Source organism: Capricornis sumatraensis, chromosome 17, assembly GCF_032405125.1.
Source record: "Capricornis sumatraensis isolate serow.1 chromosome 17, serow.2, whole genome shotgun sequence".
In the NCBI taxonomy this organism is placed as follows: Eukaryota; Metazoa; Chordata; class Mammalia; order Artiodactyla; family Bovidae; genus Capricornis; species Capricornis sumatraensis.
The window spans coordinates 25,214,390-25,234,676 of NC_091085.1; the positions used below are offsets into that span (position 1 = coordinate 25,214,390).

General features: G+C 44.9%; 1 protein-coding gene across 1 annotated transcript in view; it reads left to right on the top strand.

Annotated features, from left to right (window-relative positions):
• The window catches only part of MAML3 (mastermind like transcriptional coactivator 3), a 446,211-nt gene that overhangs the window by 378,919 nt on the left and 47,005 nt on the right, over window positions 1–20,287 (top strand). The gene's annotated exons all lie outside the window — the stretch shown is intronic.

Genomic DNA, 20,287 nt, shown 5'->3' on the forward strand with positions numbered 1-20,287 from the left:
GGTGACGGTGGTTTAGGAAGGCAGCTGTCAGTCTTGGGCATGTAAGCTTTTGTGTCCAATCTAGCCTTCTACCCTGTAAAAGATCTCTCTTTCTGGTGGCACAAAGAAATGAAGCAGGAGAGCCCCTCCAGCCCTGATTTTGGCAGCCCCTACTGATCGGAGGTGAAAGAAGGGTGCTGCTGCCTTGGCCAAGGCATACCCGGGGTGAAGGTAGAAAGCCCTAGAAAAATGGAGAAAATACCACACTGAGGGACTAAATAGGAACAGGTGGGATTTTAAGAAGCAATGCAAACATGATTCCTTTTAAGGAGGGAGAGAGATCCTTGAGAAAGGGCCTACACACACATGCATATATACCAGTGCACACTTGCGCGTACTCATGCACGCAGGAAAACAGCAGTGTTCATGCCGTAGCAGCCTAGGGCCACAGAGAAATATTCTTGACAAGTGGAAGTAAATCGCACTGGAAAGAGTAGAGGGGAGGGGTGACAAGGGGGCCCCGAGCCTCCTGGGTAACCCCAGAGCCACCTAACCAGACCCACTGCTCTCACACTCGGGGTCAACTTGTCCTGACACCCACCAGGGTCGTCTGGAATGCCGTTGGAGATGCAGGAGAGTTTTAGAAACAGGAAATGGAAGGTGTGCTACTTCAGACTGCGTGTGTGACAGAGAAATGGGGGGGGGGGGGGTCTGTGTGTCAATAAGAGAAGGGCCTGTGTGGAGGCACCCAGGAGAGCTAGTGGGCAGCCAGGCTGTCATCAGACTGGCCTGGCCTAGCTGGCTTCTTTCTGCAACAAAGGCTTCTTATTTTGCATGACTGTTTCTCAGGAATGGCAGGACCAAGGTCTTGTCTCTTCTTCCCTCGCTGCTCGCTCTTGCATCAGGGAAAGCGGTTGTGAGCGGATGCTCAGGAAAGTAAACATATGCATTTTAATATCAGCAGCTTCCTCACAGTCAGTGAGCTAGTTCCTCCACCCAGGTGGAAAAAGGACGGCGGGCCTCTCTGACATGCTGGTTAGTCTGAAAACAGACCGCTAAATGCATAATGAAGAGCCTCAGAGGAGTCAATCTGCATGTTAAAATGGTGTTCAGCAGCCCGGGCTGTCACACAACATAATTTGAAGACGAATGTGCATCCAATGAGACGGCCAATCGCTGACGGCCAGGGTCCCAGGCTCGGAGGTTTACCTGTCTGCTTGTGGCAGCCGGGCTTCCAAGGGGCCACGCTTTCACACCGCCACCCCCCAGCCTGTGACGAGCCCTCTCCTGCCCCTGCCCAAATTTGCATGGTCAAAAGGATGCCAAGAGACTATGAGCAAGCAAGGAGCTGTTAAGGAGGTGGCTATTGATCCCAGCAGAAAGACAGGGGCTTTGAGCACGCCAGGGCCCAGGGGCTGCAGGCGCTAACGAAGAGCAGTGTTCCACTTGACACTTAGAAGCAGAAAAGCTGGCTCTGAGCAGCCGGGCCCTGGCAGGTACTGCCCACCACGCACGCAGCCTGGGTCTCAGCCGCTGCAGCCGCCCCCACAGCTCCCAGCCAGTAGCAGGCTTCACAGGAATGATGCATGGATGCCACTTTCCTCTCTGAACATTTGACAGCCATTAGGATCTGACTCCAGGGGCAGGACATCACACAAACACAGGAACGCTGGAGAAATGAGGTTAGAGCGGAGAGATTAGCCATCTGCCTGGTAAAGACTGCATCCTCAAGGCAGCATTGGTATAGGGACAACAGGCTACACGTGTCCATATCCATCGTCCTGTGCCACAGCTAGATGGAGCACAAAAGGGCTTGCAAAGGACCACATTGTCTTTAAGGCCCCTGGACTGTGGGAGGCTGCATGTGCCTTTTATTTTTCAGTTCTAAATGCGTGATGAAACTGCAGCTAAATGCCAAGCCCTGGGAAAAGATTCATATTAGCTGAAGGTTTTTATGCGTTGCTCCCTTCTGGGGGTTCCCAGACACTGAAAATAGGCAGCCTACAGCTAAATTTGGAGCCTAGGAAAGAACAGCAAATAAAAACTGGAAGGCCCTCCTTGAGATGATGCAAATCCTTATCTGAAAGATGGAGGGGAAGGCTGCTTTTAGGTGAGGAGTGATTCAAAATTGAGCCACATACATGTTCCAGACCCAGAGCTGGGGGTTGACAGCAGAGACTCTGTTTAAAGTGAAGCCTCACCTCCAGATGCTGTGGGTTCCAAGCACACACACCCCAGGGTCCCAGCCGTTTCAGCCCACAGATGCTCCAGGGCTGGGCTTTTCCATTCTGTATAGACCTACAGAAAGAGATGCAAAGGAGGCTCTCCTGCACTGAGTGCGTGTCCTTCCTGAGATGTTAACACGGGGAGGGCTGTCCAAGTCCTTTCTACAGAGGTGTGCAAGCCAACATTTGTCTCTGTGTCCACATGAACGCGTGAGGCACAGTCCTCTTAAGTTTCACTGTCCTTGGTGGGCCCACAAGTCATTTAAATTCTTTAAAAAACATTTTGGCTGATTTTTTAAAGCTTATTTGACTAAATATGATTTAGGAGTTAGGCATATAGATTTAGCCTTAATTTGGAACATCATCCTTTCCTCTCCCTTCTACATCCCACATGTTATCTCGATGCTCATGCAGTTCTCCCTGGTACCCAGTATCTCTCTCCATCCCATCAGATTCATCTTCTGTTGGACCAAGTGAAGTGAAGTGAAGTGAAAGTTGTTCAGTCTTGTCCGACTCTTTGCAACCCCATGGACTATACAGTCCATGGAATTCTCCAGGCCAGAATACTGGAGTGGGTAGCCTTTCCCTTCTCCAGAGGATCTTCCCAACCCAGGGACCAAAGAATCAAATGTATGATCTAATCAAATGACATAAACAGGGTGCTTGCCCTTGGGGGGAAATGTTGTAAGGGCTTTTGACATCCTTACCATTTTACGCTGTTCATTTTACTCAGTCGGCTTGACTTTAGGGTACCAGATATTTTCCCAGCATCACCACGCATGGAGTATTGAGTGACGAAGCCAGTGCCCCTGTGGTCTAGACGTGAAGTAAGCTTGGCTGTGTTCAGTGTCCTGGAGGTAAAACCACACTTCACTGCCTCTGGGAGGTGTTAGTCTTTTTTTTAATTGAAATATAATCGCTTTACAAGGTTGTGTTAGTTTGTGCTGTACAACAACGTGAAGCAGCCATATGTGCACTTATATCCCCTCCCTCTTGAGCCTGCCTCCTACCCTCTCCATCCCACCCCTCTAGGTCATTACAGAGCACCAAGCTAAGCTTGCTGTGCTGTACAGCAGCTTCCCACTAGCTATTTATTTAACACATGGCAGTTTTATAGATGTCAGGCTGCTCTCTCAGTTCATCCCACCCTATCCCTCCGCTTTCCGTGTTGACAAGTCTGTTGTCTACATCTCCGCCTATCTTCCGGCCCTGAAAATAGGTTTATCAGTACCATTTTTCTAGATTCTGTATATATGCACTAATATAGAATGTTTGTTTCCTCTTTCCGACTTATTTCACACTGTGTGACAGGCTCTAGGCTCACCACATCATTACAACTGACTCAGTTTAGCTCCTTTTTATGACTAAGTAATGTCCCATTGTATATATGTACCATGTCTTTATCCACTCATCTGTCGATGGGCATCTAGGTTGCTTCCATGTCCTAGCTATTGTAAATGATGCTGCAGTGATCACTGGGGTACATGTGTCTTTTTGAGTTATGGCTTTCTCAAAGTATATGCCCAGGAGTGGGATTGCTGGGTCATGTGGAAGTTCTGTTTAGCTTTTTAAGGAACCTCCATACTGTTCTCAATAGTAGATCTGTCAATTTACATTCCCACCAGCCGTGTAAGAGAGCTCCCTTTTCTCCACAGTCTCTCCAGCATTTATTACTTGTAGCTTTTTTGATGATGACCATTCTGACAGTATGAAGTGATATCTCACTGTAGCTTTGACTTGCATTTCTCTAATAATTAGTGATGTTGAGCATCTTTTCATGTGCCTCTTGGCCATCTGTATGTCTTCTATGGAGAGATATCTATTTGGTCTTCTGCCCGTTTTTTGATTGGATTGCTTACTGTTTTTTTTTTTTTTTTAATATATATTGAGCTCCATGAGCTATTTGTTTTAGAGATTAATCATTTGTCCATTGCTTCATTTGTAAATATTTTCTCCCATTCTGAAAGTTGTCTTTTCATCTTGTTTATAGTTAGTCTTTACCTCTGTTTTGCCCACCTATGACATTAGAATAATAATAGCTAATCCTGCTTAATGCAGGAAAACAAATGAGATTAGTGCAGAGAAAACAGCCATAATGGATGTGCAGTACAGCTTATATGGATGAGTGCTTCAAAATCATTAGAATCAAGCTCTTACCATAAATCCAATCTAATAGTAGAATTGGGACTTTGAAGTTGATCAAACGTCAAGACCCTGAAGTTTACCAGATTTAATCACCACACCCCAACCTTTCAAACCGTAGCACTCTCCAGTTTTATTTCCACTTGTAAGTATAAAGGGCTTTCCCGTTTATTGTTCACACCGCAGAAGTTCAGCAACTGGGTCGTACAGCATAAGTTCTGATCCGCATTGGAAAGGGTAGGTGATACTGCTTCACTTTTTGATGTGTTTCTAGGTTTCCTCCTGAAATTTTATTCTTCACTAATGGTGTACAACTTATGGTGAGGGCAGTAAGTGAATTAAGAACTTGGGATTCATGAGACTTCCCTGGCAGTTCAGTGGATAAGGTGCCACACTTCAACTGCAGGGAGTACAAGTTCAATCCCGGGTCGGGAAACTGAGATCCCACATGCCAAGCAACATGGCGAAAAAATAGGGGTGAAAAGAAGAAGAACTTGGAATTGCTAATATGTATATAATGCAAGCAGCATCCAGAGACTACGACATTGTGGGTAAGAAGTTAGTTGAATCAGTCGTAGCGATTGTTGGGCATTGAAATTATGATTTCAGTGACTTCCCTAGAAGCAAAGATAAATTTTCAGAGTCTCTGTAATTCTTTGTCATCAGAAATGAGAGACACATGCAGAGTCCCATAGAGGAAGAGCTGCAGCTCTGTCAGGCAACACAGATAAGGTGCAATGTAAACGGAGCAAGTACAAGGGGAAGCGTTCCACGTGCCTTTCGCAGTTTGGTAGGATAAAAGCCCAGGGTGGGCTTCCACTGAGAAATCTGAGGTTCTCCCAGATTTGAGATCCCTTGAGCTGTGTCACAGATTTGTGGTACCCTCATTTTACATGGATGCTCAGCACCCAGAAAAATCTCAAATACCAGGAGACCCAGTTCCCTTCATCCCCACAAAGGCGTGACGATCTCAGAAGCTGTGAACAGAGAAGAAAGGGCCTCTTGGCACCAAGTGAGTTTTCAGGATGAGGGCCATCCCATCCATCTTTCTGGGATTGTCAAAGATGTCATTTATCTGCATTGCCCCATGCAGTCACCACTAGCCACATGTGGCTATGAACACTTAAAAAGTGGCCAGTGCCACTGAGAAACTGAATTTTTTAAAATTTAATTTAAATGTGAATAGTGGTACTGTGCTCGGCAGCCAGGCTCCCGATCTTAAGGAGCCTGGAAGTCAGAAGCAGCAGCACCTGCTTCTGGAGGCACAAGAACAGCAGAGTCCAGGTGACAGAGAACGCACTCTACACGGGCGACATATGGTTCGTGCCCTCCAAAATAAACTAAGACTGATCTGTCAGAGGAGGGGGAATGTCTTTCCTTGTTGGCCTCCCCTCCTCCACTCATTCTAATTGCAGAGGGTGGAGAAGGGGCCTGTGTAGTCAGGCCTGGTTATTGTCAAGCTCAATTTGCCATGACTTTTATTTTCCAATAAGCAATCTGGCCAGCTGTGGCTGAAAATGAAATCACCAAAGCGGACAGTCCCTCGTCCCTCCTCTAGTTATTGATTTATAAAGAATCCAGCTCATGTTCCAGTCTGTCATCATATCCTGGGCTTATATGTATCATGGCAAATCCTGGGATACAAACAGAGCTCAAGAAATACTTCTTGAAATAGATATCAGATATTAACTTCTATTTCTAAGTTTAAGGAGATTTCCAGGCCTTAAACATTTTAGAAACAATGTTTAATATAGCCAGTCGGGGCTATAAACCGTAAAAAACAAAATTCAAATTGTGACCACTTGGGTTTTTTCTGGCGGGGTGCGGGGGAGAATCATAAAGTATTTTTTAAATTAAGTTTCTAGATTTATTTCACAATTTCCCTGGTGGCTCAGAGGTTAAAATGTCTGCCTGCAATGTGGGAGATCTGGGTTCAATCTCTGGGTCGGGAAGATCCCCTGGAGAAGGAAATTGGCAACCCACTCCAGTATTCTTGCCTGGAGAATCCCATGGACGGAGGAGCCTGGTGGGCTATAGTCCATGGGGTCGCAAAGAGTTGGACACGACTGAACGACTTCACTCACTCAAATTTATTTCAATTATTATCAGCCACCTGATGATGACACTTTGAGATTTTGAGCTGAAGGGCAGCAAAGCCTACAAGAAACCCGCTAGTCTGCATTCTGTGAGGTCTATGAGTCAATCAATCAGTAACATTTATATAGCCTCCACTCTTTCGCCCCCCACCCTGTCAAAGGCTGCCCTTGGCTCTTTGGGGAAATTAAGGGCAAAAATAAAATAGAAGCTAGTGACCCTGATCTCAGAGCCTTGGCTGACTGATTGGGGTGATGGAAAGTCATCACATGCAAGGCCTATAGGAATCTTGCAGCCTTGTCTTCCAATGGTGCTTCTCATCCCTCCTTAGTCCAATTCTGAATCACAGTAGCTGATGTAGAGGGATAAATTGAGAAATTGGAATTGACATATACACACCTCTATATATAAAATAGATAAGCGATAAGAACCTGCCACATAGCACAGAAAACCCTACTCAATACTTTGTAATACCCTATATGGGCAAAGAATCTAAACAAAAAAAGTGGATATAAGTATGTGTATAACTGATGAGCTTTGCTGTACACCTGAAACTGACACAACCTTGTAAATCAACTCTACTCCAATAGAAGTTTTTAAAAAGTAGACTGTGAAAAGATAAACTGGGAGATTGGGGTTGACATATACACACTACTATATATAGAACAGATAAGAAGGATCCACCATATAGCACAGGGAACTCTACTCAATACTCTGTAATAACTTATATGGGAAAAGAATCTAAAAAGAGTGGATACATGTATATACGTAACTGAAGGATACATATACATGTATCAGTTACATATGGATCTCTATATAAGTGGATATATGTGTGTGTGTATATATATGCATATGTACTCACTTTGCTGTACTCCTGAAACTAACACAACACTGTAAATCAACTATACTCCAATAAAATTTTTTCTTTTAAAGTAGGCACTGTGATCCAGGTTTAGGATGACTCAACATTTCCTAGGAGACTGTAAAACCACGAGGGCCTTATAAATGTTCTGGAAGCAGAGCTATGGAGCAACTTTCAGGAAGAGTAAGAGAGCAGCCCAGCCTCTCATGTCTCTTTATAAAATTGACAATAGACACCTCAGTTCATCCTAACATGATCCAGCCCAATGGTTTTTGAGTAGCATAGTGGATCTTATATCTCCTTCCTTCTCCTTCCACTGTGACTGTCCTCTAAACCCAAGGACAGCCCTCGGTGCTTTTTCCTTTGCTCAGGGAAACACTCCCCAAATTCTGACTCTAGCAAGGATGATGCGCCAGTGGGTTTTACTGTCCTCTAGAACTTCAATGCAGTAAGCTTGACCCCCTCCCCACATCAAAAGTACACAGCCCTATGAATCTCTGACCAAAGGATCACCTAGTCCATTCACAGCAGTTTCTTTCTCATCTCCAGCTCTCTTGGGATAATACAACCTTCTTTTAGAGTCAACCTATTCTTTATTCAACCAGTATTTATTGCATTACCTGTAGTGCGTCAGGTACCTGTTTGAGGCTTGAGGACACCACTGGGAAAAAGATAAAGTCACCACTCAGATTGTTCATGTACCGTCCCCTCCTGTGGCTGGAGGAGGCCTGCAGAGATGACCCTGGAGCTGAGACCCCCATTGAGGAGAAGGCGCCAGCCAAATGAAGAAGTCAGACAAGAGCGTACCAGGCCAAGGAGGCAGACGGTCCAAAGATGGAACAAGGCTGACTTGTTCAGGCACATCCAGGAAGTCAGTGTGGCTAAAGTGAGCAGAGGGAGTGAGGGAGGAGATGAGGAGGACCCAGCAGTAGGCGGGAGCCAGACGATGCGGGGCCCTGAAGACTGTGGTTAAGAGCGTGAATTGTATTCTAAGTGTGATGGAAAGCCTTTGGAAGTTGAGCAGGGGAGCAACACGGTCTGATTTATGCTCTAAAAAGCAGCCCTGGGGAGAATGGATTGTATCCTCCTGGCTCGGATCCAAGCAAGTGAAGCTACGGGCTTGGATGGGGAAGGTGGTAGTGCAGATTCAAAAGTGATCCAGTTCAGACTTTGCTCTGAAGGTCGAGCTGACAAGATCTGCTGAAGGACAGGATTGGGGTGGGTAGGGAAAGGAAGGACACGTGAATGATTCCTGGGACTTTTTCCTTGGCCAGCAGAGTGGATGTTAGCATTGTTTGCTGAAATAGAGAAGACTTCATGAATGTCAGGGTCGAGGGGAAAAAGGAACCAGAAATTCTGTTCTAAACATATTAAGTCCAAGATTCGTATTGACCTGAATATAGTTTTTATTACCCTTCCTTTCCCTGAGTTCTTCCTTCCAGCCACCTGAACTTGCTCCAGTTTTCTATTTAAGGCTCTTGTTTCTTCTCATCAGTCTCTCTGCACGTGAGGGAACTGGTCAGTGCCCCTCCAAAACCCTCCCTGTATTTGAATACAGTCGCTGTCACCCCTCAACCTTTTGTGCTGCAGTCCCTTTCCTCTCACTTTGAGAGCCTTTTTCTATCCTTTTAATCATGGCCATTGCTGGTCTCTGGGTCAGCACCGCTTTTCTCCGTGGTCATTTTGTAAATACCACAGCCAAAGGATAGGACACAGAATATCAGTCTAATACTGGTCAAGCACAAGGATTGTTTCCTGCCCTTTGTAAGTCACTTTTTTGGCCTGTTTTCCCCTAACCCTTGACTTGGTTCCTTGGTCCACCTGTGAGCTCTGACCCTTCGCTTCAGTCTTTGCCTGTGCTCTGTTATCCACTGTTTGTACCTTTTGTTTGGGGGTTTAAGGGCCCACTTTGCAGATAGCTGCTTCGGGCATATTTCTATGCTGCTTTTGAAGGAGTCATCCAAACGTAGTTCGGGGAAAGACTACTTGAGACTCTCTGCCGAACGTCTTATAGCCCGGCTCCACCTTGTGTTTTTCCGATAGCGGCCAGTACCTTCACTATTTTTCTTTGATTTATCAGCATGCATCTTCAAACTGCTTTCTGATGTGTTACCTGCCTTGTCACTTCCCTCTCAAGAAAGGTTCAAAAGAAAACCGAAAAACAGAAGAGCGTGTGGGGTTTTAGGGTCCTGTATCAAGACAGTGGACTTGATATGTGATCAGATATGGCCTTGGATGTGATCAGACCTCAAGTAGATCTCTTTAGCCCTGTCAGAATGTTTTAGTTCTTGCAAGACAAATCGCAACCCTTCTGCCACAAAATACAGCACAAATTAATATTCCGAAATAAAACGAGAGCAAAATACCATAAATTAACTGCAATTGATATCAAAGAACTGTTGATTTATAAAATAATCATTTTTTCAACCTAGATGAATTGGAAAATTGTTTATGCAGATACATTTATCATTTTGCCCAGGGTTAATACTTCCATATCTGGCATGCTATTTGGTGGGAAATATTTATATAAGATTTTCATCTCCCATAAATAAGTTAAATGGCAGAGGTAGAAACAGAGCTTCTCATATTCTCTTTGGCTCTGCTCTTCTTTCCCTGAGATGAGGGAAGGTCTTCCAACAGCTGCAGGTTGTACCTTCAGCATGAAAGAAAACCAAAATATTTCCTAAGCAGTTGGAACCATAAAACAATGTTTTCTACTAAGCTGAAAGTAACGGACTTTTGAGGGAACCCTGAGTACAGTGGAAAATAGAATGTTCGCTGTACCTTTCACAAAGTCAACAGATGATAACAACTGTTTTGATTTGATATCAGGGGAGGATGTAAACTGTCACAGTGAAACCAGGATGTGTTGGAAAATAGCATGCAAACTGGAAATCAAACAGAAATTGAACAGGAATCATTGTATCCCCAGAAGCACTTTGGTTGGCTATGGACTGTCCCTTCTTTGGGTTTCCAGACTCACAGCCCACGGTTTCACCTGGGAGATTGCTAACTCTTGTTCATTCCTCATCCTTAATTTAGCTAGACAGAGCTTCGAAATGGCAAGTAAATTACCTTTTGGTGAAATCAAATCTTCCCTACTAGCATCAAGCAGAGAGAAAACCAGACCACGAGGGCCAGTTAATGCAAGCTGGCAGAGCTCAGAGAGGGTGCAGGCCATTAAAACAGTTACTCACATCCTTTGTCCCCTGCAGTTTATCCTGTGGGGGCTTACTCTCTGCACAGGCTTTTCTCTTCCCGCTGCCTGCCTAGCAGAGGGCTGCTTAGGGCAGTAAAATGTTTATTACCTGTTTATTGTGTGAGTAACTGCAGTCTAGGAGGAGAAAATATTTCCCAGTTTACCTAGGGCAATGAAAATAGGATTAAGAGTTCTCAGGGCTGAGGAAGGACTAGTATAAAGCCCAGAGAATCATCTGCCGTGCTGCCAGGAGAAGCCCAAGTCCCCCCGCATTATCCTTTCATTCTAGTCATGGTGACTTTTCATTTTATTTTCAGACCCGTGTAATTCACCACTATGGATTTGGAGATTGCCAGTATTCTAAAATTAAGTCTTCCCCCGAAAGAGATTGTGGCTCGTATCCCAGGTGGAGCTATCAAATTGCACCAAAAGACAGGTCATCGACCTGATTAACATCTACATGCACGTTTATTTCTCTTTCCTCCAAAGTCATTTACAAACAGCTTAATTTCCACCAATTTTGCAGTGTGAAGATTCAATAAAATATCATGTAACAGTTCAAGCCATCCTACAGCCACCATTTACACTAAATTCAGTTATCATGGTTTAGATAATTTGTGTCTGAGTTTTAAAAATTACGAGTAGAACTCTTCAATTAGCTCTTAAGCATGATTTTCCTCCTGCTGTCCTCCCCTGCCTCGCCTTTTTTCACTTCCTAGGAGTCTCTCTGTCTTGATCATTCATGGAGCAAAGCAGAATTGAAATCCTATTCAAACCTCACAAATTTATAGTGATCTGTGAATCCAAAGTGCCAGGGTCTTCGAACATTCTGTCATTCGCAAAAGTGGACTGTAGGACTGAGCCCTCATCACTTTTGGAATCGATTCTTATCTCTCCATTCATTCATTCACTTATTTATTTACTCACTGTTCTTTCATCCTTTTGACAGCTATGAATTGAACTCTTATTATGTACCAACCACAGTGCTGGGATGGCCAGGTGTAGTTTTAGATTCCAAAACTGTTTCAGAAGAAGCACACCATTGGAAAGAATCCACGTATGTGACTTAACAGTGGTCCTGTCGTTGTCATTTCTCATCAAATTGAACATTTCTTTTCTCAACCATCATCTCAAAGTGCTCTTTTCAAGTCTGAAGTCCAGATCTGTCCAGGTGTTTGCAATCCATACAACACGAACTGAAGGGTGGGTGATTTTATCAATACGATACTTGTAAATGGTTTTACCAGATAATTCAGGCTCCCCACATGCACTCTGCACTTAATCTGAATTGATGGTATTTAATAATTGAGGAACTACAGGATCCCCATTTTATGTTGTTTGGCACAAACCCATCTTCTGTTCCTTTTAGCGCTGAGCCTTTTGATAATATGCTAACTGCAATTTTACCCTCACTCCCATCTCTTCTGGAATTCTTTTTCTTCAGTAGCAGTGATCCATGCACACACACACACACTCTTGACCAGTGAAGACTAAACTCTAGGGTGGTAGAAAACAGCCACACCAACCGGCACCAGCAGGCATTTATCCTTTTGAGGATTGTGATTCCCTGGTCCTTTAGTGATAGCCTCCTTCGGGGTTGAAAAACCTAAAGCCCTGGAAGGGATTTTAAGGTCTATGATCTGATGAACACCAAACTGAAGGGCAAAAATTCTCAACAGTCATTTCCGTGCCATCCGATAGCAGGACGCTTGAGGTGTGGAGCCATTGTGAAGATGACACACTCTTTGCCCTTTATCTGCTTGTCGCCATGAGCGAACTGCCAGCCAATAAGTTTCAGAGCTGGAATTAAAGCTAAGAATCCCCAAGTTCATTGCTGGTTCTATCCTCAGCTTCTGGACTTGAGATTTATAGACTGGTTTTCTCACTGCTTTTACATGCTTTTAATAACAATAAAATTTCTGAGTGTATGCTCAGATTTTTGAAAATGTAGTACTTGATATAGTAAAGCTGATTTTGTTGTAATATTATCATAGGATCATAGAATTGGAGAAATGTCCTACCTTAATAGAGGGTTGGGACCCTCTACTAACACTTGAATCCTTTCTATAGTATCCTTGCTAAGTGGTTTTCCAATCTCCATTTGAATATCACCAGTGATGGAAAATTCACTAATCATTCCATTTTTGGACAGCTCATTCTTTAAGTCTTGCCATAATACATGTAAAAGTTAATGGAGGGCCAATACTGTTATCAGAGAAGGCAATGGCAACCCACTCCAGTACTCTTGCCTGGAGAATCCCATGGACGGAGGAGCCTGCTAGGCTGCAGTCCATGGGGTTGCGAAGAGTCGGACACGACTGAGCGACTTCACTTTCATGCATTGGAGAAGGAAATGGCAACCCACTCCAGTGTTCTTGCCTGGAGAATCCTGGGGACGGGGGAGCCTGGTGGGCTGCCATCTACGGGGTCACACAGAGTCGGACACGACTGAAGCGACTTAGCAGCAGCAGCAGCAGCAATAATGTTATGATAACTTCTTTAAAATTTATTCTATGAATTGAGTGAGCCAGAACCATACCTGAAGAACGGTTATGTCCTCTTTTGTTTGCTTGTTTTAAAGAGTAGGAGGAGGTTAAAGACATAGCAATGACTCCTAAACTTCAGTATGCCAAAGAATCACCAGGTGAGCTTGTTCAAAACGAAGATTCTCAGGCCCCATTTCTGAGATCCAAGTCTGGGATGGGCCCCTGGAACCTCTGAAGCACCTAGGTTCAGAGGACTGGAGCACTCTGGACCACCTAATGAAGAAACTCTAACCTAGGTTAGGAAATTTGGACTCTGATAAACTAAGGAGTCCCTGAGAAATCTTTTACATCTTCTGTTTCCTCAGCCAGAAAATTATTTCCCACAGCTGCACTCTGGAGGCATAGTATGTAAATTAACTAGTGGGTTTGCTCATTATTTTATACCCTATAGCCCCAGCCACTTATATAGGAAGACATGATTTAGGTTTGAGTGACCCTTCTTCCCAGTGCTTCCTGAAGGGTAAAATGTTCTGGAGCATGAGTGCCCTTGCTCACAGAATCTTTTTCCTCTTCCAGGGACGGGAAGGTCTTCTTCACTATCTGACATTCTATTTATGCATTTAGTCTTAAAGCGGCTGACAATGGGATGGTTAGGGTAGACACCATAAAAAGGGTCCCTTTGGGTTTTGGTTTGTTTTTTGTTTGTTTTCGGCCATATTTCACCGTATGTGGGACACAACTAGGGATCAAACCTGTGCCCCCTGCTATGAAAGTGCAGGGTCTTAACCCCTGGACCGCCAGGGAAGTCCATCCCTTTGGGCTGGGAAAGCTCTTTGTACACAGGACTATCAGCCCATCACATGAGACTCAGCCTTGGAAGAGCTCAGAGAAACGACTTCAATTCTTGGACCCCTCACCGTGTGTAGTCGGTCTAGACAGTGGATGCCCCAAACCTTCCCCAAATAGAGCCTCTTCAGAGGAGAGGGGTTGTGGTCCTTCTATTTGCTGGATACACAGCGTCATACATCACTGTCCTTTCTTCACCAAAGCTCTAACTTTGGGTGAAGACTTCATGAATGGAGAACTCTCTAGAAGGAAGGTGTGGTATGGATTCTTCACTGGGGGCCTCTCTATGAGGCATCCTTGCCACCAGCACTCCTTGAGAATTTTCTATTTGGTGTAATCTATTTCCCCAACATCTCTCTCTTTTTCTCACTGTGCCATGTAGCATCCGGGATCTTGGTGCTATTGGGGGATAATCTATCTTTCCCATGTCTCATGCAGGATCTCAGTTCCCCAACCAGGGAATCGAAGGCCCCCTGCAGTGACAGTGCAGAGTCTTAACCACTGCACCACCAGGAAAGTCCCCATAGAGAAATTCCTAAAGCACACTGCTCATCCAGTCGTTAGTCCCTTTCACCGGCTCTGGGCAGCCTTTCTGACCCAGTTTTCTCTTCCTAGTCCTGCTCACTCCCCCTTTCTGCTGAGCCTTTTTTTTTGGCTGAGCCTATTTTGCTTTACAAATATGCACTGCAGCCATATCCTTTCAAGAGAAACTGACATCATTTACTTTATTGTGGAGCATTTTAGGAGGAGCCAGAATATCTTAAGGGTCTTTGGAGTTCACCTTTGGGCTGAGGGCTATTGAGCTAAGCCTAAAAAGGCTTAGCTGTCTTCATCTCAGGGAAGAATCCCAAAAGGGAGGCTCAGACATTTTATTTTTAGGAACAAAGAGTGATTTTCCAACTGGATGCCTGCCTTCGCCCTCTGACATCAGGACCCTATCCTGTCCTGCTTCAACCCAACGATGACCAACCTCTCCTCCTCCACCCTCTCTGCCAGCTCCCTTAGGAGCCCGGGAGAGGCGTGTTACCAGGGACACAAACAGATTGTCCTTAGGAAGTTCTGTACTACACTAAAATGAGGGCTCTCGTTCCCTTCCTCACCCTTGGGAATAACTGCTAGACTATAAGAGCTTCCACTCTAAGCCCATTTAAGCCAGAAGGGTCCAAAGGGTTTTTTTTCCCAGTGCTGTTATTTACTTTATTCATATTCAGAGAGAATGAAAATATTTCTCAGGCTGTCTCTGATTCTGAAAAAAGGAACCTTGACATGGAAGGCCTTCTCATCATTCAGATCTTCTCACTGGTTGATAAGCGTCGTATCTACATGTGAGTTTTCATGGGGCTTATACTATTAAAAGTCTTGCAGCCTCTTGTACCTATTACAGAACTATATAGCCAATTGTGTTAGTTGGATACCTAGGCTAACTTTGTTGGACTTACGAACAAACTGGACTTATGAACACAGTCTCAGAACAGAACTTGTTCATATGAAGGGGACTTATATACAAGAAACACTGGAGGTAATGAGACACGTCCCTCCCTACCTCACCATAGGCTATATAGTACTGTACGTAATAGGTTTATAATAGTTTGCACACAAATACTACATGACAAGCACAAACGATAAACATCTTTAAACTTACAGTACAGTGTCTTGAACGGTACAATGGTAAAGTACAACAGCTGGTGTACAGGGGCTGGCATCAAGTGAACAGGCAAGACTGGAGGCGGGAGAGGAGGTGGGAAATGATGGAGCTGAAGGACTGTCCACAATAGGAGATGGAGGGCAAGCTGTAATTTCACGCATGCACATTCACATCTTTGAAAGTTCACAACTTGAAGTTTTCTATGTAGGGGGCTTACTGTACTGAAATACGGAGAGTAAGTAACTAGCTCAACGTCACGCATAAAATCTTGTGAAGCTCACCATCTCCACTGGTTACAGAGCCAGGGTTCAGGGAGACAACCTTGGTTGTCTCTAACAGCTAACCTTGGTTCTTTGCTCCATTCTGCTCCTCATCTGCAGGGGGCCCTGAAGCCAGAACCTTCACCTTGTCTTATCTCCATGCACCCCCTTGTCAAACAGAGTGAATGATTTCCAAACTCAAGGTTGAGGAAATGGTGAGCTTGAAGTCATCCAGAGAAAAATCAAGAGAGGCTGAGCAGTTGCCCTTTCTATTGTGCCCTGAAAAAACAGCTAAGGTCTGCCCTAGGTGCCAGATCTTATTTTATCATGGTTTATGGTTGTTGCTTAAATGAACCCCAAGTTATTAAGACACTCCCTCACTGCCATTATCTTGGCACCTACAAGTTAAAAAAAAAAAATCACACCTGAAGCAAGATGACCACTGAGAGCCTTGCAAAACAACCAGGAATGATCGCTTCATGGTAGAATAGGAGAAAAGATGAACGAAGAGGAAATACACAACACTTGGCCCAGTGTTCAGCCCATAGGAGGTGCTCGATAAATACTTCATCCTTCATTAATTGAAAAGATTGTAGATGTTGAAGCATTTTCCTAATTAAAAAGCTATGATATGATTTCCAATTTTTAAACCTCTCACTCCCTTCGCCATTTATGCATACTCCAAAAAATTACCATGAAATGAAGGAGGCCACTATTCAACTATTTTGGAGACTGAAAATATAATTATTACATTGAAATACTTTCATCTCTGTGGCATTTCTTCAACTTTGCACTTTCAGGTCCCATAAAGGCAAAATCCGGGCAACCAGCTGCCATTTTATAAATTGTTACAACTCCAATTACAGTTCCTTTCCTTCTTTATCTTAAAGACTTTTTAACAACATTGAAACTGTAGGAAAGGAACTTCCCTGGCGGTTCAGTGGTTAAGACTCCTGGCTTCCACTGCAGAGGGCATGGGTTTGGTACCTGGTTGAGGATCTAAGGTCCCATGTACTGCATGGTGCAATCAAAAAAAGAAAAAAAGCAGTGTGGAAAAGAGGCAAGGGAAGCATTCATAAGCCCATCATCCTAACACAACAGATAATTCCATTTTTTAATATTCCCTTCTGGATTTAGACAACACAAGTGCATGTTGATAATCACCTTGGTTAAGTGATGGCCAAACAGCAACTGTTAGAGGGGCTGCCTAAGACAAGACGGGTGTCTCTACACCTCCCAGCTGGAGCTCACCAGCCTGGGGGCCAGTCCCAATGGAGGCCTTGGGGATACCCTGACTCCTTTCACATCAAGGCCAGGCCCACCTCTGCCTCGGTCCCTGCTTCCCAGCGACTTGAGGCCCAGCCCCGCTTTGCCAGCTGCCCCGAAGAGGAGCAGCGACTGCAGCAGAAGTAGAAACAGCCGTTATGACAAGGAGCCAGGCTGAGAGTAAGAGCAGGCCCTCTGCTGCTCTGAGCTGGAATGTGGACATGGCTTTTAGCTGCCTGAGATACTGCTGATCCCACAAGAGAACACAGACTAATGGTGTATGTGCCCAGCGCCTTCTAATCCCCTGAGATGCCGTTCCTTCCCCGCCCTTCCAGTAGAAGACCCAGTCACAGCAGCGACCACAGCAGCCTCCACAGGCTCCAGCTATGCAGAGTCACAAAACACTCTTGCCCACGTTAGCCTGTTCTTTCTCCACGACACCCTTAGAAGGTCTTCAGGATTTGCTTTATTAGCTCCACATTCCAGGAAAGGGAAATTGAGGCTCCAGAACCTACTGTATAGCACAGGGAAGCCTACTCAGTGCTTTAGGGAAGGAAATCCAAAAAGGGATTTGGGAAGATGTGTATACATAGAGCTGATTCACTTTGCTGTACAGCAGAAGCTAACGCATTGTAAAACAACCATACTCATAAAAATCAGTTTTAAAAAAGCAAAACCAATTGCTTTTTAAAAAAGCAAAACCAATACAATATTGTAATTAACCTCCAATTAAAATAAATAAATTTATTTTAAAAAAACACAAATAAAAAAGCAAAAGAAAAGAAATTGAGGTCTGGGAGGATGGAGGCCGTGTCCTAGGAATGAAGGTCTTCAAAGAATGAAAGTGAACTTGAGCTTGGGTCCACTGACCATTCTGGAAGGAGTGGTAGCCTGCTCTGTCTGCCCATGTCCCATCACACACACTCACCCTTGTCTGTTCTCCAGCAAGTGGCTTTGCCAGGCATGTGATACAAGTAAGTAGGGACCTTTCCAGTCGGGCATTAGTGAGCAAAGGCACGGGGTTGCTAATGAGGGAGTCCAGCAAATGATGTTTAAAAGTAAGCAGTTTCTGACCAAGATGGAAAAGGTTTGCCTGTCAGCCAGATGGCTTGTCAGCAGCACTACAGAGCCAGATATGAGTGTCTTTTTGGTGCTACCATTTCTGTCTTCTGTTACTAAAAAATAACATGTCAATTACTTAGGGAAGCCATTTATTCTTGAAAAGTGGCAAAGATAGGGAATTATCTCCTTCACTTTGGCATGGTTTCTCATCCTCTTTGGGGGAAATCTCAGAGCCTACCCTCTCCCCTTCACCCATTTCTTTTTTATTTCTTATTGCTTTACAATATTGTGTTGGTTTCTGTCGATCATCAACATAAATCAGCCATTGGTATACATGTGTCCCCTCCCTCTTGAAACTCCCTCCCTGCTCTCTCCCCATCCCACCCCTCCGGGTAGTCACAGAGCCCCAGTCTGAGTTCCCTGAGTCATCCAGCAAATTCCCATTGGCTATCTATGTTACATATGATAATGTATGTTTCCGTGTCACTCTCTCCATACATTCCACTCTCTCCTTCCTCTCCCCACCCCCACAGTGTCCATAAGACTGTTCTTTATGTCTGTGTCTTCACCCATTTCTTTGTAGGCTTAGGAAAGGAGTGTATCCATTCAGTATTATTTTAGCAACAGGAGCACTGCCACTTTGGCTATTTTTTGCCTGTCGGGTGCACTCTGCCTACCATGAACTTGGTATATCAGAGTGTTTAATTCCACGGCCTCTCTCATTTAAAAGGAGGCTATTCCAGCCCCCTGACCACCATAGCCCCTCTGTTACGACTGCTCGTCAATTTCCGAACATGCAGAGGTATCTTTAGCGGTGACTGGACTTTCCCATTGAGCTACGAGATGTGGTCCTGTGAACACACTGAGCCTAAATATACCTCTCCGCCCAGCACTCAGCCAAATAAACAGGGGCTCGGGCAACAGTTCTTTTCTTAATCCAGTGCTCAACAGATTCTTTCAGTCAGATCAATTAAGTAATTTCGTTGATTTGGGCAAGTGAAGTCGTTTCACCTACCTCTGAACTTTGAACATCTAAGATTCATTTTCTCTCTCTTTTTTTTTAGAGGGCAAGGACTTTTTTTTTTTAGGGCAGAGACTTTTTAAAATACTTATTTATTTGGCTGTGCCGGGGCTTAGTTGCAGCACTGTGGTTCTTCAGTCTTCACTATGGCATGCAAACTCTTAGTTGTGGCATGTGGAATCTAGTTCTCTGAGCCAGGATCGAACTGGTCCCCCCTGCATTGGGAGCACAGAGTCTTAGCCACTGGACCACCAAGGAAGTCCCCATTCTCCCTCCTGATTCAAGATCCAACCAGAAGTCCACAAACAGGGACCTACACCAGGTGTGTTTCACTTCTGTGCACCTCTGAGCCCAGTACTTGGTTAAACAGATGGCCCTGCAGCAGCCAACTCAGCAGCATCATATAGGTTCTCACAGAATCCAGAGTCTTCTACAACCTTGCCTGGGGCCTAAGTCATCAGGGGGAAGAAAGAGATGCCAGGATTTGCTTTAAGGAATGTATCCTTTGAGACTTGAGAAAGGATGTTAAATTCCTCCTGGGTCTCATAGGAGGCCTGTGGTAGGAAAAATCCCCTCTCTGGAGTTAACTTCTTGTCCACAAGGGATGCACTGACCTTTTGTGTGTGTGCCCAGTCATGTCTGACTCTTTGCGACTCTGCGGACTGTAGCCTGCCAGCCTCCTCTGTCCGTGGGATTTCCCAGGCAGGAATACTGGAGAGAATTGCTGTTTCCTTCTCCAGCACTGACGTTTTTATCAGACCCTAAAAAGTTAAAGTGTTGTTCCTGGCTAAGACTGGATTCTCAAAGAAAGTGATGTTTCTTCTGAATCCTCAGAAGCAGTCTCGTACGTCAAACAGCCCTGGTCAGCTTCCCTGTAACCAAGATCAGCCAGTCCCAGGCCAGGAAGACACTACACCCTGAGAAGCCAGAGGAATGTGAGGAAGGCTGGACTTGGCCTTGGACCGCCAAGCACACACACCCCCAACTCCTGCCCTCCTTATGGAGGCTATGGGATGATGCCTACCCTCCCCCCACCAGATCAGACTCCCTTCAAAAGGTTGCTAGAGTTACATGGGGTCTCCAGGTGCCCGTCTGTTCCCACAGTGTCCACTCTGCCCCTTATCCAGTGGTCACTGGGGGCACACATTTTGGCCATTAGTCTAACAAGGGAGCCGTCTCTGACCCATGTACCTTCTCTTC